Source organism: Emys orbicularis, chromosome 1 (genome assembly GCF_028017835.1).
Source record: "Emys orbicularis isolate rEmyOrb1 chromosome 1, rEmyOrb1.hap1, whole genome shotgun sequence".
Classification (NCBI taxonomy): domain Eukaryota; kingdom Metazoa; phylum Chordata; order Testudines; family Emydidae; genus Emys; species Emys orbicularis.
The window spans coordinates 244,414,005-244,439,611 of NC_088683.1; the positions used below are offsets into that span (position 1 = coordinate 244,414,005).

General features: G+C 41.8%; 1 protein-coding gene across 1 annotated transcript in view; it reads right to left on the reverse strand.

Moving 5' to 3' along the window:
- Positions 1 to 5,081: 5,081 nt before the first annotated feature.
- CHST7 (carbohydrate sulfotransferase 7) overlaps positions 5,082 to 25,607 on the reverse strand; it is a 28,688-nt gene continuing 8,162 nt past the window's right edge. The window contains exon 2 of the mRNA XM_065413212.1: positions 5,082 to 5,901. The gene's annotated coding sequence lies outside the window, so the exon portion shown is untranslated. The remainder of the gene's footprint in view (positions 5,902 to 25,607) is intronic.

Consider the following 25,607-nt stretch of genomic DNA (forward strand, 5'->3'; position numbering starts at 1 on the left):
CTTCCAGGGGGTACATCAACTCTTCTAGATATTTCCCTAGTTTAGAACAGGCTACATAAAAAGCACTAGCGAAGTCAGTACAAACTAAAATTTCATACAGAAAATGACTGGTTTATACTTCTCTATATAATATACACTAAAATGTAAGTACAATATTTATATTCCAATTGATTTTATAATTGTATAGTAAAAATGAGAAAGTAAGCAATTGTTCAGTAAGTGTGCTGTGACACTTGTATTTTTATGTTTGATTTTTGTAAGCAAGTAGTTTAAGTGAGGTGAGACTTGGGGGTATGCAAGACAGATCAACTTCCTGAAAGAGGTACAGTAGTCTGAAAGGGTTGAGAGCCACTGCTTTAAAACAATGAAATGAACATGGGTCTTTCACTTTATCAGTTTTGACTTCAACCTTTCTTCCCAATTTAGACTTCAGAATGAATCAAAGCTAAATGAACTAACAGCACCAACCACTTGTTACTATAGAAATCATTAACTGTTACAGAAAGTTACCCTTTAATAAGATTTCTTTACTAAAAACTCACAAGAAACATCTAATCTTTAGCATGGTATGTTTTCAGCTGGTACTCAGATTTTTTTCCTTCTCCTTTGTGGTTCATGTGCTCTTCCAATTTACCTTGTACTGAAATTTTGCTCTAAATGTGAAAATCCTTTTCATGGAACAGTGTGATAAATTTTAACTTCATGCCAGTACTGAAGCTGGGTTAGGCTAGAGCTTGACTTAGACATACAAATAGATGTAGTAACAAAACTATGGAAAGTTACTGAAATTCCTGTATTTTTCCCCCTCAAGCTTGCTCTGAGTCTCTGAATGGAAATCATAGTTTAAGACTGTGATGAGCAATAAGGCAACCCCTATACATTAGTATCTTAGTCAGATCAGAGTGAAATTTAAGAGCTGGTCTTCCTACTAACAGGTGTGAGTTGCTGAGTCAGACAGCCTACAATATGTAAGATCACTTCATTGGCTGATACCTGTATCAAAGATGTGACTGACATCTGCCTGTGCATTATGCCTTCATAGCAGTAGTGTAATGTTAAGATATTAATGTCAATTCAATATTTAAACTATGGCTTACCAAAAGTCTATGTACCCTGTGGTTCAAGGAATGGGCTATGGAATTTGCTTAAGAACTGAGTTTACTGACAAACTGCTTCACCTCTCTAGCCATTAAAACAAAATTATGTTTAGTACTTTGAGCCAGCATGAGCTTTGTCCCAAATGAGTGATAAAGTTAAGATTATAATCATCTTTAACACTCCACAGAAGCTAATGTACCAATTGTGTTTGGAAAGCTGTTTTGCAGCTACTTAAAGATTTTTATACAGGATGTTAACATTCATTCAATCCTGGAAAAGCCATTGTAGTACAATTACCCAATCATAGTACCTGAACCGTCTCGGCACACAGCTAACCCTTCCTTGGTGTGCTCATGTCTGCTGAAAAATTATGGAAGTGCTTTCAGTGGGGTCATGTGGAAGGATGTAAAAAAATTAATAAATTTCGAACTTCTGCTTTTAATATGACTATGCCCGTTTCTTTGCCCCAGTGCTAGTAGATGTGAAACTAATTTGTTCACACTCCTGTACAAAAAAACAAACAAACCTTTTCTCTCTCTCCTGCACAACTACCTCTTACTCCTATGTACGTCACTTACCAGTGGAACTTGTATATGTGGATTACATGCAAACAAAATCTGTTAAAATCATTAAAGTTGCAAAGACAAGCTCTTGTGAAAAGAAATGCTACAATTAAGGTTCCTGTGACCTTAATTTGACCCCCTTGTGTGTATGCATTGCTAGTTTAATTAATTATGATCACTTTTTTCTATGGGGCCTGTCTCATTCAGTGCACTCAGTATTTTATTTTATCCCCATTGTACAGTGTGTGGCCCTATGTCTGATTTAGTGCACACTATTGAACCTGGCTCTGAGGACCAAAAAAAAAAAAAAAATCCTCATAGGCTTTTCTATGGCACTTATTGCTAGAATGAGGGTGTCACAACCTGAGCACATTAGATATTAACCCAGTTTCACAGATCGTGGTTACTTAAAATCTCAGTTCCCCCATTGTGGGTGCCTAGCTTGACACCCATAACCTGATATGTCAGAGTACTTCCTATTATATTAGCACTTTATTGTTCAAAGCACAGCTCCCCTTGACTGACTTCACACAGGTGTGAGTGCTTCCAGCTGCATGCTGCCTGGGTACTAGCAGAGGGGTCACAGAGTACAGGAAAGACAGATTCCCCCAGTTCCAGTGCCTAGTCTAGAACAGGCAGAAGCAGCAGTTACAAGGAAATATCTGCCTTTGCCATGTAGTGTGAGGGGGAGGGAGCATGCTTTGTGGGGATGGCCCAGGCAGAGCCTGGTCATCAACACTAGGGGCTGTGAGAGGCTCAAACATGCTAAGCAAGGAGAGAATCTTTAAAATTTTAGCTGCTAAAATCAAGTATGAGCATGTGCTAACTGCCATTTTTGAAAGGTGGATATATAACTTGGCCACCTTTGGACAAACTTTCATGGGGATGGTAAAAGGCACAGCCCAATACAAAGGCCCAGCCCCTGCCCAATTTAAAGTCCTTGCTCCACAGGATGGGGCCTCTAATTTTTCCAAGAGGTAATTGGAATTTTTGAATAGTGAAAAATGTATTTCCCCCCCCCCCCCTAACGTCATTCTCTAAAACAGCTGAACCCCCATCTTGGTGAAATTTTCTAAAAAGATTTCAAGCTGAGGTAGATGCCCAGCATGGAACATTTTGGCCTACGTGCTTACTGTTTGGCAAAAAATAGCAATTGAAAACAGGGTCTTATAATGGGAAGTGTTGGGTAACTTTAATAGGTGGTGCTACCAGCTCTACCTATAACCACAACAGGGCCCAGTTCTGTAAGCTTACACATGCACATAGCCCCATTGAAATGAGTGGGGGTTGAAGGACTTGGTCCTTCTACATAATTTCAGTTTAACAAAACCTGCAATCTTTCTTCAGACACTAATGATCAGAGGAGTAGTTATTCACTTAAAAAAATTCAGCATCTTGGTTACAGGAGGCTGATTCTGCACAGTAAACCTGAACACTACACTCATTCTAATGCCCTTCAGAGAAAGGTTCAGTGTTGCCTTTTGGAACTTTTGTTTTGAAGTTGTAACTCACCACTAATAACTTGCTCCAACTCCATTTTGGCAGAGTTCCTGCTTCTGCACATGAGTGAATGGAATTTAGTGCTTAAAAAAAAAAAAAAAAAGTTAAAGCATGAGATGCTAAGCTTGTAAGATAGGAAAAAAGTCTGTCAGAGTGAAATCAGTATTCAATGAGTCATCTAGTAGCCAGTGGGAGTAATACCCTTCATGTATATGGACTAAAGTCCCAGAGAACAGAAAGAAGAGGGTGGGAGGGGGAATCCAAGGAAGGCCAGTATCTCATCTTAGAAAGATCCAGTTCAAATTTGAGGGGAGTGAAGCAGACCAGAACAGCTCAGTAACAAGAGCACTGTTCTCATAGATCCAGTATGCATTGTAGGACCAGAGGACATTTAGAAAGAGGATTTGTTCTTGTATTTGAAAATACTGTTTTAGTAAGACAGGTTTGCAATATGATGTAGCTTAATAGCCTTTCATTGTATTGTAAGTTTTAAGCTTGTGGAAGAAAGTTTAAGACTCCATCTGATAAAAATCCAAATCCCTCTAAGGTGGGTTTTTTATGCCATTTTGTAAAATAAGATAAGAAAAAATAAGCCTACATACCAAGAGGGAAAATTTGAAGGAACTGGTAAATTACAAAGCCAAAGAAATGGCTTAGACATGCAGTTTTAATACAGAAATACTGCTGGAAACAGTCATGCTGTGCTTAAAGCTGAAGTCCTAAATTCAGCAGAATTCCCATTGAACTTCAGTACATTTTTTGCCACGGGAAGGACTGCAGGATCCCAAATACATTAAGGGGACAACATGAGGAATTTACTTTCAGTAACAACTCTTCCCCTTCCACCACTTGACGTAAGAAATAAAATAGAAAAAATTTAAACTTCAACAGTGGCTCACGTGTACATGTCAGGGTTAGGAAAGTGGCTTTAATTACACTGCAGATTGTTTCTGAAGAGTTCAAAGAACAGCTGCCCAAAGCTACATAAACCAAACTCTTAACTAAGTCAGTATTTACTATGGAATGACAACTTCTGATTTGCTAATCTTAGTCTGGTGAGTGTGCATCCATTTACGGAATCTTTCAAAACACTGCTGCGCGTACACACAGTGCACATCAAGGCTGGCCACATTTGAATCCATACTGCATGCCACCAGACTGTTTCCTCCGCAAGTTACTCTATTTGATCTACTGACTATAGTATAGTAATCTATACTGATGTCACTGAGCACTGACGTTTGTTACAACCAAAATCATGATTGAGAGTGACTCCTGTCCACAAGCATCTAGGCACAAAAGGACAGGTCCATGGTATGCTGTCAGGCTAATCCTTTTTAACATTTCTTGTCTATTACCACCACTTAAGATTTTAAAAGTCTACTGGTAAGTTACTGTTCTGTTAGAAGTTCAGCTAGAGTGACTGAAGCCTAGTCTGCACTGTGCTGATACAGCTGTACAGATTCAGTGACTGAAATAAGCTAGAACAGCAAAAGCATTTATGCTGATACAACTGTCTACACTAAGGCTTTTGCAGGCATGGAAATGTCACAAAAAATCCACAGCCTTAACAGGCGCTGCTATGCAGGTAAACATTTCTAATATAGACCTGGCCTGCTTGTCCAAACAGAGAGAAATGCAAATGTCCATTTCAGATTTGCATTCCATAACAAAGCTGCAATGAAAGGATTTCCAGCCGTATAGGGAATAGCTAATTCATCAGCTTTCTATGGGAATTCTATTCCATTAGTCCTAGCTTTTGTAAAACAAGCTCTTTGTAAGACTTAAATCTGGAGCCAAATTAAACCCCAGATCACATTGAATAAATGCCCCATAGCTTTAGCATTCTTTTAAAAGGTTTATACAGTACATTAACAACAAGCACTGTGAAATCCCAGCTCTCAGCACCAAAGGGTTATTTAAGGTATGAGTTATAGGCAAACTTGAAGTGGATTTTAGCTTGGCATTTCAGTAAGAGCTCAACCCAAGGGGTCAGAACTTCAGCTATGCCAACTGCCACCAGTTATCAGCCCTGAACTTTTTCCCCTCCCTCCCAAACAGGGGTTTCTGTGCAGTTTCTTGTAAGAGTATGGTTTGGTGTTACTGTGCTTTCTGTGGATTAGGTCACACTGCAGTAGAAATGGAAGCAGCACTTCAACTGTTTTTTTCCCCCCAAGGGAAAGTTTGTATAATCAAATTCACAATTTATTATATAATTTACTGTATTCAGAACTCTAAAAACACAGTCCTGGTATTAGGATAAAATAATTCCCAGTTACAGGGTGGGGAAGCAGAGCACTTTAAAAAAACCTCACCACCTAGATCTGTGAAAGTTTTGCTACAATACTGAAGTGTAAAATACTACGTTTGCAAATACTGAGTTTTTGCAATGGTAGATGATTTGTCCAAGTATTGTCAGTAACTTTAAAAATTTAAGTCTCCTTATTGCCAGAAAAAGCACCTACAATTGATCACAGACTGGCAGCTTCAAACTGTAAAATAAACCACTCCATATTGGAGGTTCATAGTTGTCCATATTGCACTGTCATATCCTTACTGGAAATGAAGTCATTGTGTCCACCTGTTTTAGGTGATTAAAATGTGTTCTGCTATGCAAAACTGTACAGTTGTTAGCATAAACTGAAGTTCTGAAAGGATGTGGAATGTAGTCTCTTCAGGGATGAATTTTTCTTCAGTCCTTGGCTGTTACCGTAACGCATCCTTCCAATGTCTGCACTTCAAGCTATGGAAGAGGGGAAAAAGTAATACTGTATTAGAACATTTTTTCTGCAATTAGCAGCTTCCATATTCTCAAAATAGAAGACGTTAAGAGAACAGTGTGAACTTTTTTTTTTTTAAAACTAGGAATTTTAAGCTTGTAGCTCAAGCTCAGTATTGTAACTACATTAAGTAGCAATAAATTGTCAGTAAAATATATAGAACTATAAAAGAATTTTAAATGGGGATGGCGGAAGAGAAGAAATCAAGTTACAATAAAACAATGTGAAAGCTAATAGTATGCTCTGAACAAAAGCAGAAAAATTGTTGCTGTGTGTATACTTATGTACTGACAAGCTTTTTCCAACAGATGGATTTAGCTATATACTCACTTTCAAGAATAACCCCTGTGCTCAAATTAGCTTGTTCATACATGCAAGACTGCAGCCACTCATCCTTTTTCAAAGATCTAACAACAATACAAGACCCCTCAGTGGATCAGTAAGATATTATTTTAACAAAATACAGACCAGGAGGAGTATGAACAAGTACGCATAAATGGACAAATACACTAATGGATTTACCTGTACTTTAATCATTTACATTTATTAATTTGCAAACAGGCCTTGCACTCATTGTCAAATGACAAATACTTTATAGATTGAATATATAGAGAACTGAATTTTGTCCTGTGATAGAGAAACTATTACCTGGCAGTGTTATGCAGCAGTGATGGAAAATCAATGGTATGTAAACATTATAACCCTAATTTGATCACAAAACTTGTTTCTCAAGTCAATGACAAAGCAGTCTGTTCAGTAAATACCCTTCTCAATTTTGAACATAATCCAGCAGCATATGTCTATCTTGTAAATTTGATTCCTTTTTAATAATATTTCCTGGACATAGTAAGTCAGTCATTCAGCTCCACTAAAAATTAATATTAATACAAATCCTACACTAAATTAATTAAATTTGCATATTCCAGACCCACTTAGTTTTTTGCATTCCATGAGAACTTTAGCAACACATTATCAAACCATAAATATGTCAAATTAGCATCACTACTTTAGCATGGATATAGTATACTTCTCTGGGTACTTAGTATTGTTTAACAGAATTTACACTGCAAATGGCAGACAGACATAGTTCAACTGATACCTTTTCATGGACTATCTTGTAAAGGCACAGTCAAACCCATATTAAGTCCAACTAACATAATTGTTACACAACTAAAATTCAAATGACTGCATACTTAAAGTTAAAGCTTTCTAGTCCCTTCCCCACCCTTTTCCAAAAACTCACTTATTTACCAAGGAAGAGAATTTTAAAACTTAGCTTGAATAAAGTGTATGACAGCAGGAATCCTTAGCACACGCTGCATTCTTCCAGTGGCCTAATATTACCCCACATATAATGCAGGGGTTCCTTGGCACCATGAACTCTTATGTGTACTCCTATTATTCAGTAAGTTTTATCAAACAAAAAGTTTGTTTTGATTCTCACTAAATATGGATGTTAACCCTTCAGCTGGGCTTTTGTTATAGATGTTCTCTTAATGGGACACTTTACTTCCAGTGGAACATCATTTTCAAAACTAGGTAGCAGAGCTATTGTACACGCCGTCCCCTTTTTCTGCCATCCAACTTTTGGATTTACTATTCCAGGGCGTCCATGTTGCATTGCCGAGCCACTACTGTCATACATCACTTGGCTAGTCTCTGATGTAAAGCTCTGTAATAAAGTAGCTTTACTCGGGAGGCTGATTTTCCTTTCCCACTTTTTCTGTTCATGAGCACTGTGGAAAAACTAGAGTCAGACACAAAAGCTGCTGCAGCAGCAGCCCTCAGGGAAGCTAAGTACTAAATTGCTATGAATACTCATTTGTAATAAGTGTCATTTTAGTCCAGTGCATATGAAAATACTCAGTGAGCCTTGTGATAGGTTTCTACTTACTGTAACATTGTCATACTTTATTATAGCCTACCTTTTGCAGTTCTTTTTAGTAAGCTTGCAGTTAGTGTCAGACAAGCTCACAAGCACCATTTATAGGATTGACTAAAGTACTTCTAGGAGCTGCTCCAGAAACAGTTTGAAACTTACAATGCAAATTGGTCTTTTCAAATCAAAACTTACTTTCATTTTGTCATACGTTTCATCCACTTTTATGCTATCAGAATGCATAAGGGACAGGGCTGTGGCCAGCCTGGCTCAGGAATAAATTGTTTAGTTTTTATTTAGGGCCTGAGATCTTTATGCTCGGTGAAGTAAATGGCAATAATGCTGCTACTGACTTCAGTGGTGTAGGATCGGGGCCTCATCACTCAGTGTCTTCCCCCTTCAGTAAGACGCCTCCAAATTTTGCCCAAATGAGGGCCATACTGACAACTTGGAAAGAGCTGACAGGTCCCAATGGCTTTCTATAAAATGAAGCAAGACTGCAGTCACCATACTTGTTTAAACAGAGGTGTGCGATCCATTGAGACTACAGGTCTGAGCATGCCATGCTGCAGCTTCAATCAAAGTAAAAATACTTCTTCCTGAGATTTGTAGTCTCAGGGCTGCCCCTCTGTATTAAAGAGGAGGGTAGCTCTGGGTCATACTGTCATCAATCCATGGACTGTATTAGGTCTGCCCAGGCCTATGAATGAAGTTTTTGTGTGTGAGGTTTTAATTGCTGGATTCTGAAAGGAATGGCCTTAGAATCTTCATACCTGTAAAGATGTCCAAAGGAAGTAGCATCTGTGTGCTTGAAGTTGTTCACGTAAACATTAGCTATTTTAATCTTAAACTGGTTCAAAGGAATGTCAGTTTTTAGCCACGAGCAGTAACGCACGTACCCCTTTGGACAGTAACAGCAGCTAGTGTAGCTCTCCCACTGTGAGCTATCCGTCCTTTTCACTGATGTCAGGCTTGAAGACAGAGAGGAAGGACAGGAGGAGTCTGAAAAGGAGATCCCGCTATCAAAATCACCACTCTCAAGATGAGAGGCTACCATGACAGAGCAAGGGTTTAGATTATTCTTGTGCCAGCAGGTTTTAGCTTTTGGGGGATGGGTAGGGGCAGAGAGGGCATAGAAGTAAAAGGTCTTGCAAATTCTTATTCAGCTGGCAATACTTAATTTTACTTAGTGCAAATCTGTAGCTTAATGAAGATTAGAACTTGCAGAAGGCGCTCTACTCCAATAACATGGCAATGTATTACTGAATCCATCCTGTTGGGAAATTGTCACCTTCTGTTACTTATGCAAGTACCTTCCATCTAGGTCAGGCCTGCACAACTCGTAAAGCGGCGAGGGCCATATTACTCCAAAGAAAACAGCTGAGGGCCGAAACCTCCCAGCCCCGCGGAAACACCCCCCCCCCCCCCCAGCACCGCCCAGCCCCGCGGAAACAAACCCTCCTTCCCCAGCACCGCACCGCCGAAACAGCTAAGGTTTGCGGGGGAGGGTGTGTGATACTTTATTAAGAATTTTTCAATTAAATCAAACAATTTTTTTAATTCTTTTAAATTTTTTTATTAATCATGGAAAAATTAAAAACATCTGTTCCATTGAAAGAAAACATTTGTACTTTTCATAATTACCTTGCAAATTTAATGAGAAATATTACATCTCTTTTCGGCAACAAGCTTGTCGCATTTGGGGGTCATATTTGAAGTGGATATTTTCATAATGTCTTCCAAATGGTTGTCAGTCAGAGAAGAACGTTGCTTGTTTTTATTCATGTTCATGATGGAAAATGTTTGTTCACATATGTAAGTGCGTCCAAAAATGCTGAACGTTTTCAGTGCAACTTCATTGTCCAGACTTTTGTAGAAGTCCCGCAAGCTGCTTTCTCTGTGCTTATTTCGGTAAACTGCTGAACACTGAAGTTCAATAACCTCCAACTGCAAATCTAGTGGCACTTCCTCTGGATCCACAGAAAAGGGATCTTCAATCAGCTTCAACTGGACGTCTTCTTCTTTAGACAAAGTAAGTCTTCTGTCAAATTCTTCAATCAAAAGAATGATGTGCTTTGCGTATTTTTCTCCTAACTCGGCGTGTTTGTGCTGAGGGATACGCTGTGCACAAGTGGGAAAGTGACACATTTCACCTTTTGACAGCTGACTTCTGAAAAGTTTCAATTTCATTTTGAAAGCTTTCACTGCTGCACACATTTGAAATATAAGTTGATTTTTTCCCTGAAGTTGAATGTTGAGATCATTCAGGTGTGCTCTAATATCACAAAAGAAAAAGAGATCTTGATTCCAGGACTCATTTTCAAGCTCTGGGAATTTTATTGGCCCATTTTCTAGGAATTTTGCTACCTCCTCTTTCAAAGCAACAAAACGCTGGAGCACTCTTCCTCGACTCAACCATCTCACTTCTGTATGGTAGATTAAGTCATTGCACTCGGTGTCTACCCCTTCAAGAAAGGCTCGAAATGTCCTATGTTTTAGTCCTCTAGAACGGATGTAGTTTACAATGGAAACTACCACTGACATTACATGCTCAAATTTTAAGACTTTGCTACACAAAACCTGCTGATGCATAATGAAGTGATGTTTGGTTATTTCTCTCCCGATAAATTCTTCAAGAAGAGTAACTGCTCCAACATTTTTTTGGCACATAGCTGGAGCACCATCAGTACAAATGGCCACCAAGTTTGTGAAATCTAATCCCGACTTATCATTCGTGCACTTTATCACTTCACCGGAAATTTCTTTTCCGGTTGTGCGACCCGTCATGGAGCACATGCCAGCAAGTTCTTCAGTAATTTCAAAGTTTTTATCAATACCTCTAATAAAAATAAGAAGTTGGGCGGTGTCTTTTAAATCGGTGCTTTCATCCATAGCTAGGGAGTAAAAGCAGAATTCACTGACTCTCTGCTTTAACTGATTACTTAGATTAGTAGAAATGTCAGCTATTCTTCTCTGTACAGTCATGCGTGATAGACTGACATTCTCAAATATTCCCCTCTTTTCTGGACATAACTCAGATACAGCAATCAACATACACTTTTTTAATAACTCGCCTTCTGTCAAGCATTTCCCAGCAGCAGCAATTTCCTTAGAAATTTTAAAGCTTACTTTAGTAACTGTATCGTTCTCAGTGCTCACTTTCTTGAAAATTTGCTGTTCTCTACTAAGGTTTTTCGCTAAACTGGCTGCTTTAATTATTTTTTCATTTGGGCTCAATTTGGCGAGATTGGGATGCTTAGTTTCAAAGTGCCACCGAAGGTTGTATTCTTTCGGAACGGCTAACGTTTCGCGACACACGAGGCACAGTATTTTGTCTTTGGAAATAGTATACAAGTATTTATTCGTCCATTCAGTGTTGAAAACTCTGTGCTCTGATTCTATTTTTCTATTTTTCTTTTCACTCATGGTATCCATTATGAAGCTCAAGATTTTGTTGAATAAATTCACACACAAGGGAAACACTCACAGTCACACACAAAGAGAAGAGATATCTCACGGCGCATGGCACACTAGCAAGGCACTGACGGTGTGTGGAAGCCTGTAGGTCCAGGGGTCACTATATTACTGCACACAGCAGTCAATCAATGCAGTTGTAGATAAATATCTGCATTATGCATTTTTGTATAACTTTTATATGACTTTGTATTGAACCTTGGTACTATGTTATAGCGGGCTCCTAAGATAGTATAATTAAGGTAAAAGAAAAATTTCTTCTGTGCAAATTTTTGAAGCAGAGTTCAAATTTGTGTGCCATGAGGCAAATGCGCCCAAGTGAGTAAAATGCTTATACATTTAAAATGTTTTAATTTGCAATTTGTGTCAGTTTATATGGGTTTTCAGATAGACATCATAAGTAAAAAAAGAAAAACAAAAGTTTGTGTTTTAAATTGAAAATTTTCCTAAAAAATATCAATAAATGATTATCAGCCAAGAATAAGATATGTAATTACAAATGCATTTTAATGTCCTTATTGGTCGAAATGTCAAAGACCGCTAAACTAACCTTACTGTTTTTCCCTGCGATCTTTTTCATTTGCCCATTCAATATAAACTCTGTCCAGATCTATCAGTCCTCAATCGAGCTGGTAACTCTTAATACACATCAGCACCCCACATAGAACCCCCCACTCGCTAGTTTCCCAATACACACAGATTTCTCCTCCCTCCCTCCCAGTGCCCTTCCCCACAGCCCCACCACCACAACTAAACAATGCCCCACACAGACCCCCAGTGCCCTGACACACACAGATCTCCCTCACTGCCCAGCACCCCCCAACAGGCCCCCACTGCCTAGCACCCCAAAACACACAAACCTCCCCCACTGCCCAGCGCCCTCCACACCCTCACAGCCCAGCACCCCCCGCACATCTCCCAGACACTCACTCCACCACACCCTTCCCCCTTCCCTGGCCGTACTCACCAGCCCTGCTGGGAGGTCTCTGGCTCCTAGGGTGAGAGCGGCAAAGGGAGTCTCCAGTGGTGAGCGGGAGCCGGTTCGCAGGAACCAGTTGTTAAATTTAGAAGCCCTTTTAGAACCAGTTGTCCTGCGCGGGACAACCGGTTCTAAAAGGGCTTCTAAATTTAACAACTGGTAAGTTGAAGTGACCAGGACCGTAGCTGGGGGGGAGCAGAGGGAGCGGCTGCTCCCCCTGAGCACATTATCCAAAAGTGGCGCCTTAGGAGCCGACCCCATGGGTGCTCCAGCTCTCCGCCCCGTTCCCCGGCCCCAGCTCACCTCCGCTCCGCCTCTGCCTCTGAACACTCTGCCCCGCTTCTCCCCATCCCCCCCCCGCTTCCCGCGAATCAGCTGTTCGCGCGGGAAGCCTGGGAGGGCAGAGAAGCAAGGGGTGGCTTCGCGCTCAAGCCCAGGGAGCCGGAGCGGAGGTGAGCTGGGGTGGGGGGAGCCGCCCGCGCCATAGCAGGTAACCCGGAGGGAGAGGCGCGGAGGGGAACCGCTCCCCGCCCCAGCTCACCTCTGCTCCGCCTCCCTGGGCCTGAGCGCGAAGCCGCCGCTTGCTTCTCAGCCCTCCCAGGCTTCCTGCGTGAACAGCTGATTCGCGGGAAGCAGGGGGGCTGCAAGCTCAGCCTGACCCGGTGCTCCAGGCACTGCACAGTGGCGGCGTGGCCCGGCTCCAGCCGAGCAGCGTGGCTGTAGCGCCGCCAGCCACCTCCAGGCAGCGCGGTAAGGGAGCAGGGAGGGGGTGTTGGATAGAGGGCAGGGGAGTTCAGGGGGTGGGGTGGGGGGGTGGATAGGGGTCGGGGCAGTCAGATGGCAGGGAACAGGGGGATTGAATGGGGGCAAGGGTCCCGGGGGGCAGTCAGGAAGGAGCAGGGGTTGGATGGGGCGGTGGGAGGCAGTCAGGGGCAGGGGCAGGGGTTCCAAGGGTGGTCTGGGGACAGGGAGAAGGGGTGGTTGGATAGGGAATCAGGAGAGGAGTTGGATGGGGCGGCGGAGGGCAGTCAGGGGACAGGGAAGGGGGTGGATGGGGCAGGGGTCCCGGGGGTGGGCCAAAAAGCGCTCAGGATGGGGGCGGTGGCTGAGCCCCGTGTCCCTGCTGGGGGGGGGGGGGGCGAGGGCTCCGTGCCCCTGTCCCGCTTGGGGCAGTGGGGAGGGGCAGCGGCGCGCGAGGGCTCCCTGTCCTGCTTGAGGCCTGCGGGCTGCGGCGCCGCACGCGGGCTCCGTGTCCCGCTTGGGGCGGGGGGTGGAGGCGCGGCAGCGCACGAGGGCTCCCTGCCCGTGTCCCGCTTGGGGCGGGGGGGAGGGGCGGCAGCGCGCGAGGGCTCCCTGCCCGTGTCCCGCTTGGGGCAGGGGGGCCGGTTTCGCGCGCCGCGGCCGCTCGGGATCTCCCCCCCCCTCCCAGGTTTGAGAGCCTGGGAGGGAGGGGGAGACTCCGAGTGGCCGCGGCGCGGGCGCCGCTTCTCCCCCTCCCTCCCAGGCTCTCAAACCTGGGAGGGAGGGGGAGCAGCGGCGCGCGAATCAGCTGTTTCGCGCGCCGCGGCCGCTCGGGATCTCCCCCCTCTCCCAGGTTTGAGAGCCTGGGAGGGAGGGGGAGACCCCGAGCGGCCGCGACGCGCGAAACAGCTGATTCGCGCGCCGCTGCTCCCCCTCCCTCCCAGGCTTGAGAGTGAGCCCCCGCGGGCCGCACAGTGAGCCCCCGCGGGCCGCATGTTGTGCAGGCCTGATCTAGGTCGAGAGAGAGAGAGAGAGAGAGAGAATCTATGCTTAGGAAATGCAAATATTGACCACACCACTTAACATGGCTACTTTCAGAAGCTATATATAAACCAGATAAATTGACCCTGTGCCTCACTTGTTCTCAAATGCCTTTAATAATAAAGTAAAAGGCATACCGTGTTCCAATAAAGGCATAAGAACTCTCTTCTCACAAGTTCTCTGTGGGTGACTGAAGACCGGTTTCAGAGGGCTCTCTCCCCCCCTCTTCAGATGCTACATTTTCAGTACACTAATATCCTCTACTTAACTAATTCCAATAGGAGATGGATGCAAGTCATCCTGTGGACAGTGGCAAAGAACCCAAGTGCACAGAATAGCTTTTAGTCGAACCTAGCTATAGAAATTCCATAGTCAGTCTTTCTCCCTGCCTCCAAAATAGAAAAAAAATGTTTTAGCGATAAAGTCACAATATCCTTTTTAAGCAGTCTTCAGGGGAACCCATAAGTTTTTATCAAATAGACTAGTTCTTGCTGCAGGAGAGGGCAGCATTTGTTTTGGATTGAGAATACAACAGTCTCAATGAAGTTGTATTTGTTAATCTAGTTCCCTAACCTTTTCCACTAAGTGTCTAGAACATTCTGGATAACTACTATTTTAACCCCTTGCTAAGAGAAAGAGGTTACTGCAATATGCTTGAAGTAACAAAATAACCAATGTGTTCAGAGTCAGGCTTGAAGAGAAATTTTCTACATGACAAAGTCTTTATCTTTATCAGATCTCATTATGATTTCTGTTTAGTGTGATGGTTTGAAAATGTGAATTTTTTTAAAATACAAGGTTTGTGTTCTGGTTCACTATTAACTTGAAGATTTAAATAAAACTGAATACAGACATTGATTCTACTGTTTTCATTTTAATATTGAAAAAAGAATGAGTCTCTGTGGAATGAGAAATAGAACATTTAAAATTGCTCTTTGTTTCACAGAAATTTCATACTATAGTAGGTAAGAATTGAAGGGGAACATATGCTTTGAATTCAATGTGTAGATATGCTAAACAAGTGCACCAAGTTGGAAAAAAGTTACTGTTCTTGGCTATACACAAAGAGAAAGAGCGAGAGCTTGCTTTTCTGTCAACTGAATACTTTAAAAAATTCTGTACTTAAACAGGACATCTAAAGCACTAAGCAGAAACCACAGCAAATTTAAATAGGCCCTGCCCAGGTCACAGGACCCCTCGTCTCACAACTTTCAACTATATTGCCAGTCCTGTCTAAACTTCATACTGAATGAGTAAGCCCCTTCGTTTTCAGTTTAAACCGACTTTACTGAAAAAATCCCAGGTTTTACAAAAAGTATTATTCGTTTTTTCCCCTGATTTTCACCCGACTTTTGTATCATTCAAATATATAAAAAAATAACTTGTTTTATTAGGAAAATGCAATACATTGCAATGAGATATATGTATTACGATAATATAACAGTCTGTGTGTATATGTAAAGCTGCTTGTTGTAGTAAGGCTATGTATTAATCTAGAAGATACAATAAACAGGCATGCACGCAAGCTCTGAAGTGTGTGCGCATCTGAATGTACTGATGAATCTCACGCCCACCACGTACACATTTCAAGCTGTTAGCAGATAAGCTTAAAGATCTGATACTATAATAAGAAAACGAAAGTCTGTATCAGAATATGTTTCAGGACATAAAGACGTATTCAAACGTTTTAAAAAAACAAAAACAGGAGAAAAGGATGAAGTTGAGTATATGTCCTGCAAATGGTGTGGCCCAATTATTAAATGTAAATATTTATAGGCTAGTCATTCAAAGTCTACAGCAGTAAACGGTTTATTCAAATTGGGATTAGGGATATATTGTTTTCTTAAATGTAGAGGTGGCGTGTTTTGAATTCTGTTTTAGTTCTGCAGTAAATCACACTGAATTCCATTCATCAAAGTATTAATCTACTGAATACTTTCCCCCCGTCCACCAAAATAAACCCTGATATTTACGCAGAAAAATTAATAGATTTTTTCCACCAATTTTCACCTGTTTTTTTGTTGTAGTAATAAATTCCCAGGAAAAATTAAATAAAATAAAAACCAAAAACGAAGGGCCTTAGGAATGAGGGAGGAGGCCTTGTAGTTACTACAGTGGCTCTTATCCAAGATGGTCAGGGATTCAACCCCATGCTCTGGGTGTCCCTAAAACTGACTTATAGAATGATCAGTCCGAGCTTCTAGAATTATCTTGTTCTGTTCATTCCCTCTGAAGCATCTGGCACTAGCCACTGTCGGAAGACAGGATACTGGGTTAGATGGACCATTGGTCTGACCCAGTATGGCCTTCGTTATGTTCTCATTCACTAGGCACCATCCACAGTGCATAGGGATTTATTGAGTTACAGTGGTAACTCCACTGCTTTTAATAGTTGCTCTGGGTTTATATTTGGAATTACAAACAGAATTGGACCAAGCATGAGGCAGAGATCCTGTCCAACTTTCACAAGGAGTAAGGCAGGCATGCTGCATAACAACAGTAATCTCGGATCATGTCATTCAAATCCACACTGTAACACATACAAGGGAGCACAGCTGAAGTTGTGCACGTAATATCAGCTTTTCTATTTCCTGGCTTTCGATTGCTTCACTTTGCAAAACTAACATTATCTTTCCATAGGGTTTAAGGAATACTTTCACTGCTATTTGCTTACACACCATAAGAATGCCAATGCCATTTTCTTGGCAACATTGTGTTCTATGCATGAATTGTCAATGGCTCTATGCTCCCACAGCTTCATGCAGAGAAGTCAGTGGTGGAAGCAAGTGCTCTTGCAAAGGGTGTGGTGTGCAGAAACTCTGGGGCAGGCAGTAACCAGCCCTTACATATTTCACTGCACAGTCATCAGTAAGAAATAACCAATAAGCAGTTGTCTAACATTTGTGGCACACTAATTTCATAGTGTTGCAAGGGGTGCAGAAAATGAGGTTACTTGCTGCACCTAAAAAATAACAGGAGTACTTGTGGCACCTTAGAGACTAACAAATTTATTAGAGCATAAGCTTTCGTGGGCTACAACCCACTTCTTCGGATGCATATAGAGTGAAACATATATTGAGGAGATATATATACACACATACAGAGAGCATGAACAGGTGTATGTGTGTATATATATCTCCTCAATATATGTTTCACTCTATATGCATCCGAAGAAGTGGGTTGTAGCCCACGAAAGCTTATGCTCTAATAAATTTGTTAGTCTCTAAGGTGCCACAAGTACTCCTGTTATTTTTGAGGATACAGACTAACACGGCTGCTACTCTGAAACCTGCTGCACCTAAGTTACTTGCACAGAAAATACACAACATTTTCCCTACTCCTGTATTTAGCCACACACACACACGCAGTGCAGCTCATGTCACTCAGAAAACTGGGAGGTAGTTAAAGGCAACACATATGCCAACCCCTAATTCAGCTAAATCTAGTTTTTTTTTTTTTTTTACCCCAATACTCAGGGTTCACCTATGCTTCGAGCTGGGGATGTGATTCCCAGCTTGGGAAACACACACACACACACACACACACACACACACACACAGCTCTGACTGAGCAAGTGCGCTAAAAATAGAGCATAGTCTCAGAGGAGTGAGCGGCAGGAGGGGCTAGCCACCCCAATTACGTACCCCTCGTGTACACTCGGCACATAACTCCGGGAGGCTAGCCCCTCCGCTCACTCGGCCATGGCTACACTGCTATTTTTAGCATGCTAGGATGATCAGAGCTAGCATTTGTACTTCTACTCAAGCTTGGAATTATACCCCTAGCTCGAAGCATAGACAACATGCCCTAAAAGGCACCTCTCTTCCCTCAATGCCACCTTTTCTGCCAAATTTCCACTTTATACCACACCCTGCTCAGAACTAGGCTTCTTTTAGAATAAAATTACAAGTTTTTTCATGGGCAGAGCGACACTTCTGCTGAATGATTTTTTTCCCTCCAGCTTTAAAAACAAATAAAATCATGCTTGGGCTCTACACAAACAAGAAAGGTGAATGTTTCAGGAAGCTTTAAACAACTGAGAATGGGGGTTATTATGCACATGCCTAAGCAACTTCAGCTATTCATGGTAGCACTCCATCTATAATGCAACTACCATACAAGGAAAGGTACAGGCCGTCTGTACCCTACAGTCTATACTGAAAACTTTTGCCAATATAGCTATGTCAGAGGTGTGATTTCTCCCCCTCCCCCCAATCTGATTGACATAACTATGCCAAAACTATGCAAAAACTCTAGCGTAGATGCAGTTATACCAGCAAAAAAGTCACTTAGCTGATACAGCTTATTCAGTCTGGGGTGCAAGCATAAGACATATTGGCAAGAGTTCTTTTGCCAGTATATGCTGTGTCTCCGCTATGAGAATTTGCCAGTATAGCTGTACCAGCAAACACATTCTACTGTAGACAAAGCCTAAATTAAAGCTTCTCTTGGGCAACGTTCAGATACTCAGAACTATTAACCTGCCTCATGATTCAGCCAAACTGATGTAAAGATTCTACGCAAAATAAATAGAATAAAACTCTTAGTGTTTTACCACTTAAGACCCAAGTCCAGTCCTTACACAAGTACAACTCCCTGATATACACATTGGGAATTTTGCTTGAGGAAATTCAGAGTTAAGGTTAAACTTAAGAAATCCAAATGTGTTAACTATGCATTTTCATACCTCAAGGTACCCAAACAACCTTAGCTCACACTGTGACACCATTGGAGGAGGGAATGAATGTCCTTAGTTTAATCTGGGATGACAAATCAACATATTATATACTAAAGTATGGTTATTGCATAGTGTCACTACAGGCAGAGTTAAGGGTGAATGGGCATCTTAGCATGTTTCAATTTCTTTTTAAGTGTAACCTACACCAAAAAATTCTAGGTTGTTATAATTCTTGGTTTTAGAATAATTACAATATCTCTGAACGTTTTTACACTTAAACTGTTATGTACTCAACCTTAACTGCAGTCATCTCCAGCTTACCCGGAAATTAAGACAGTATCTTCCATGGAAGAACCATTAAGAACCCATGCATATGCTCATTGAAAAGCTGTTTTAGGGTAGGATCTCTGCTTTTTCCAATGTCCGGAGTTCCAAGTGGCAGTACATGATCAAACATTTGCATCCATTAACCATACCCCTTAATTGAAAATGATTCTAGCTGCTTCATAATAAAATACTAAATAAGGATTCTTGTCTCCCACCAAAGGCAGCCTGTACCCTGCGTGCTTGGGTCATTGTTTCCAACAGAAGAGATTACAAAATACATTTTCTTTTATTGCAAGTTCAGCCCAGCCATTCAGAACTACGGGCCATTTGCCCATACAATTGTGACATCCACATAGCCATTCCTCGGCCAATAAGTGGGTTGGGCTATGTTTCCAACAACATCTGTCTCCAAGTCCTCACTCATTCAAGAATGTTCCCACAGCAGCCTCCAGGGTGTCTGACTCCTAAAACCAGAACTCATGGTAGGAATTTTTAAGAGTTAGATACTGGCACGAGGGAACATGTTGGAATAACTCCAAGCAAACTTCAGTTTCAGTTTCAAAGTAAGCCCAGCCTGTTGACAGTCTTAAAATGGCTTATTGGTAACACTGCTCTACAGCCAAAATGCTTCTGAAATAAATGTAGTCAAACTTTACTAATTCTGGGTCACTGAGAACGAAAATGATGCTTAAAATTGTTGATTGGCTCTAGTTTTCAAGATATGCTATTGGGTCAGTATATACGACCCTTGACTTGGGAATGGCGGAGGATAAGTGAGTTATAAAGGGAAGGGATCTCAATTTAAACCAGAAATGACTAAAATACATCTTTGACTGGATCTATGAATAAATCTATGACTGCGTTTGGACAGTACTTGCTTTTTAGGCAAAACAATGAATGATGCAATCTGAAGCTGGTATTGCGTCATACATGATATGAATTGCATCATGTTATTCCTAGAAGTCATGGATGATGCAATCATAACGAAGCTTACATCACTCTGCTGAACAAATTGCCCTATATCAGCTCTAGAAATCATACAGTGTCGTGCTCTCTTATTTGTCAGTGTTTGATTTTGCAAAGGGACACATTTCTGTTTAGCCAAAGTGAGCAGAGATGCCTCGTACTTGTGTGAACAGTGCAGATAACTTCTGCTATGTTTGTGGTGAAGTGACTTTTGCATCACAAAAGCACAGTATAACCACTATGGTTAAGAAAGCCTATCACCTTTATTTTGGCTGCAAAATTGGAGATCAGGACAAGAGGTGGGCCCCACACATATGCTGCAACACTTGTGCAAGAAATCTTCGCCAGTGGTTGAACAGGAAAAGGAAATCTATGCCTTTTGCAGTGCCAATGATTTGGAGAGAGCCAACAGATCATACCAGCAATTGTTACTTCTGCATGGTGCCTCCAGTTGGGAAAGGTGTGTCAAAGAAGAAAAAGTGGACTGTGCATTATCCAAACATTCCATCAGCTATACGCCCAGTACCCCACAGAGAAGGACTGCCGGTTCCTGATGCACCAGAATCATTCTCACTTGAGTCAGACGAGGAAGAGGATGAAACTTCTGGTCCTGAACCATCAATGTCACAGGACCCACATTTTCTCCCATCCTCCTCCTCTGAACCACACCTCATAATACAAGGTGAACTGAATGACCTTGTCAGGGATTTGGAACTACCCAAGAGTAAGGCAGAGCTGTTGGGCTCCAGACTACAGCAGTGAAATCTCCTGGCAGGTGATGTTAGGGTTTCCATGTTCCGTGACCGTCAAAAGGATCTTGTCCCATTCTTCTTCGTGGAAGGTGATCTTGTAGCCTGCAACAACATCGATGGTGTGATGGCAGCCCTCAACATCGTTCACGATCCAGATGAGTGGAGACTGTTCACTGATTCATCGAAGACGAGTCTTAAAGCTGTTTTACTGCATAATGACAATGTTTTGCGATCAATTCCAGTTGGTCATGCAGTCCATATGAAGGAAACCTATGACAACATGAAACAACTTTTGAGGTGCATAAACTATGACCAACATCAGTGGCAGCTTTGTGGCGATTTGAAGGTTGTTGCTCTCTTGCTTGGTCTGCAGACTGGATACACAAAGTACTGCTGTTTTCTCTGCGAATGGGATAGTCGTGCAAGAGATTCCCACTACATCAAGAAAGATTGGCCACTCCGACAGTCATTGGAGCCTGGGAGGAAAAGTGTTCAGCATCCACCGCTTGTTGAATCAAGGAAGATTTTGTTACCACCCTTACACGTCAAGCTGGTTCTGATGAAGAACTTTGTCAAGGCCATTGACAAAACACAAGCAGCTTTCAAGTACCTCCATGGAAAATTTCCAAGGTTAAGTGAAGCTAAGATAAAGGAAGGTGTCTTTGTTGGTCCTCAGATTCGTGAACTTCTTCGAGATGATGCATTTGACCACGCACTGTATGGCAAGGAAAAGACGGCATGGAAAGCCTTCCAGTTAGTGGCAATAAATTTTCTCGGAAACAACAAGGCAGACAACTACAGGTTGTTGGTGGAAAACCTCCTCAAGGCATACAAAAGCCTTGGTTGCAACATGTCACTAAAGATACATTTTTTGCACTCTCATCTAGATTTTTTTCCACCGAACTGCGGAGCAGTGAGCGACGAGCACGGCGAGCGATTTCACCAGGACATTGCAACAATGGAGAAACGCTATCAGGGCAAATGGAGCCCATCAGTGCTTGCAGACTATTGCTGGACAGTGACAAGAAATGCTCCATTTAATGAATACAAGAGACAAGCCAAGAAGCGCTGAGTAGACACTGAATAGGACTAAACTATGTACATAATAGTTTTTTGCCTTTTGTTTCATAATAAATTTTATTTATATAACCCTTTTGCTGATTTTTAAAGTGTTACATAAACAGGACAGGTGAAATATTATCATGTAAAGCAACCATAAACACATGAAAAGACCTAGGTTTACAATGTATGATTAAAACTCTACTATCTTCACAATATACATAGACATAAAATGTAAAAACTTAAATATCTTAGAAACAGTAGCCAATCAGTTGTTTTAATTGTCATATTTGAATTCAGCACATCAAAATACATAATAAATAGCACATTTTATCTCTGAAGCAGACGACTTCTCAAAAATTGTAGACCAGTGAATTACATACTCGTTTAGCCCTAAGTCAAGAGCACTATATATTAAGGAAAATCAAAAGCAGCCCAGGGTCTGACAGTACAAAAGTAACAGAGGCTTTGTGGCTTTACAGCTACTGAAACGGATCGAGACCACAAGCAAAAGATTCAATCTACAGTATCAGTAATACAGACTGTGAATGACTCACAATAATTAGAGCTTAAATGTTAAGCTCTTAGAGGAGAATGTTGACTAATGCAAATATTACTTATATTTTAATCAGGGAGTTTATTGGAAGGCTTAACTTCAAATTAACAAGTTTGTGATCCAAAATGAAACCTATGACTGAAGATTCCCTGCTTATTGTGAAGTACAACAAGCATTTTGCATGTATTTGACCTGAAAGCAGTCCTAAGTCACTTGTGTCCATTTTGTAGATGTCTTCAGCTTTGTTAAAGACACAGAAACCTTTGTGTAGAGCCAGTGCTAGGCATAAGCAGACTAAGCAATTGCTTAGGGCCCCGAGCAGCTCAACAGGTCCCCTATTCACTTTTTAATTTGGGGGGGGAAGACCCCAAAAATATTCCTGCTTAGAGCCCCCAATGGGCTAGTACTGCCTCTGCCTTTGTGAAACAGTGAAAACCAGCTTTAAGTAAGCAGCTCAATCCTGTAGCAAACACCTCTTTTCAGAGAGGAAATTGGCTCGTACAAACCCTTAACATACTTATCCAGTTATCTGAGAAACCGATGTTAAGACAGTTCTTATTTTAACTCAATAGCTCTCCAAGGCTTAAGTTTCATGAAATACTATACTGTCATAGTAAGTGACTGAATTAAGTAGAATTAACTACTTTGTCAAAACAAGAACTGAAATATTTAATGAGACTTTGCTAAAATTAAAGCCTTCAATCAGGAGATGCTAATAGATTGTTTTCCAGTTAAATCATAATACAATATTTCCCCCCAGAAGGACATGCCTTACAGTTAGTCCTGATCATACATTTCACATCAAATGTAGTTATATACTGTAAGTAGTTCAGAATCAGCTTCTGAAAAGAAGTGTTCACTCAGGTCATCCCTCTCAAAGCGGCAGCTGCATCAGTTGGGGAGAGTGAAGGAAGAATCCCAACCCTTCTGCCAACATAGCTTAGGCATCTTATTTATTTTTCAGAAATATACATACGGTACATTAAAAGAACATTTAAGGTTTCAAAATTAAGCACTCCAAAGTTAGGAAATGCCAGAAATAAGGTTGCCTCTTGTAACATTAATGTGTTCCCCCTTGTGCATCTCTCTTTAATTACCTGATCACATACCATTTTTCTCCCATAGGACACCTGCCTCTGTCAGTACACAGGATGGATAGTGCACAGTTAATGAGTAGGTAGTTGTTCAATATTTTATTTTCTCCTTATTGTTGAATCTGTGGCTATCGGCCTTATTTACTACACACTATTCAATCCCTGCTCTGAATAAAGAATTATTAATTTTCTTGTGGGCTTTTCGGTAACACTCAGTCAGCACTATAGTATCTGAATGAGTCACACGCTTTAATCAATCTCTCTATCTTCACAAACCCCTGTGAGACGAGGGGCTGGTAATCATTCCCATTTTATAGAAAAGTATCTATTCCTTTTGGGTGCCCAATTTGAGACAACTAAAGTGCAGATTTTCCAGAGTACTTACCATGATACAGTGCTTTATATACTCAAGCACAGCTCCCACTGATTTCAGTTTCACTGCTGAGTGAGTGCTCTGCATGTCTGCTAATCAGACCACAGTGTCAAGTTGAGCACCGAGAAGAGGAGTACCAGTTCATCAGGGACCACCTGTGAAAAGTTTAGTTTAAGTGTTTTGCCAAGTATCACACAGTAACTCTTGGCAGAGGCAGGAATAGAATTCAGTTCTCCAGGATAGCATTCAACTGCCTCAACCATGAACCCATCCTTCCCTTTCTGCAATCCCCTACCTCATTTACTACACATCTTTCCACTTCTGCAACAAATGAAGCAGGGGTACTACAGACAACAGTCTCCTTCACCACACAACCCTGATTCATCTCCACAGCAGGTCCAATCTGTGTACTGAATGAGGCAAGGGTCCCGTGGAAAAAAACAAGCATACACAGAAAGGGGCTGAGTTAAGATTGCACAATCTTAATTCTGGCCTTTTCTAACTTTTGAGTGCTTGACTTTGCATAATGTTCTTTTAACATTTGTGTCCAGTACTATTATATATATGAACTTTTAAAAAAATAATTTATATCTTCTTATCAATTTACACATACCACCCCTCTCAAAAAAAGAATTAGACTGGAGCCTCTTCAGGCTTGTACCTGATAGCATTTTAAACAGTAAACGCTGTACACAGTGTCACTAGTCACATTAACCTAGGTTTTTAAAAGAGCAAACTGAAAAAAGAGAAATTCCATCATGTGGCATCATATTGACACCCATGTGTTCATCAAGAGGACTGGAACCTTTATCTCCACCCCACAGACCCCTGCCACTTGAGCTAACAGAGTAACTGATAGCAGTAGTAGATTATCATGTGTGGACTAGAAGGGGGAGAAGAGACAGTTTGCCAGTGGGTTTCATAGATATTTGCTGACAGCAGAGGAATTACGAGATTCAGGAATCTCAGGTTCCATCCTAGGCTCTGGAGGGGCCTATGTTCTAGTGGGCAGAAAAGTCTGCTCGTTTCCCTCAAGACTGACACCTTGTGCCTCCACCCCCTCCAACCTGTCCCTGTCCCAGTCCTGTCTCTTCCCCACCCCTGGCTCCATATCGTTCTCCTTACCTACCCAGTCACAGTCTCCACTTCTCAGGCTTCAATCTTGTCCCAGTCTACTTGCCCAGCCAGGCCTAGTCTCCGCCTCCAGGCTTGCAGTCTGCATCCCAGTCTCTCACTCACCTCTGCCCTAACTCCTTGTCTCAAATCTCTTGCCCTTCCAGTCTGAGTTCCCTACTCCCCAGGCTCCTTGTCTAATCTCAGTGTCTCCTCCGACCCCATGCCTGGCTCCCTGTCCCAGTTTCTTTGCCCAGCCAATCTCAGCTCCCCCCCCACCCCCAACTCCTAGATTGGAACATTTCAGCCCAAGTGGTTGAAGTCTGCCAACACTATAAGTAGCTGAAAACAGGGTCTTTCTTATTAGGGGAAATGTCTGGCACCCTTAATAATGTGTGCTGTTAACGCCATCTAGAACAACATGATCTTCATTTCAGTCAAGCAATGCAAGATAAGCCTGGCTGTGAAGGGTCAGAACCCAATAAGGTAGTAATGTAGGTCACTGTCACAGCTTAACACACCAGTACTGACAGCTAGAGTTTCTTGGCACTAAATACAAAGATAATCACACTCTCAGTACTGAGAAGTTATTCTGTCTTTGGCCTGTTGCTGGAGCCAAGGCTGCCAGATGTATCCC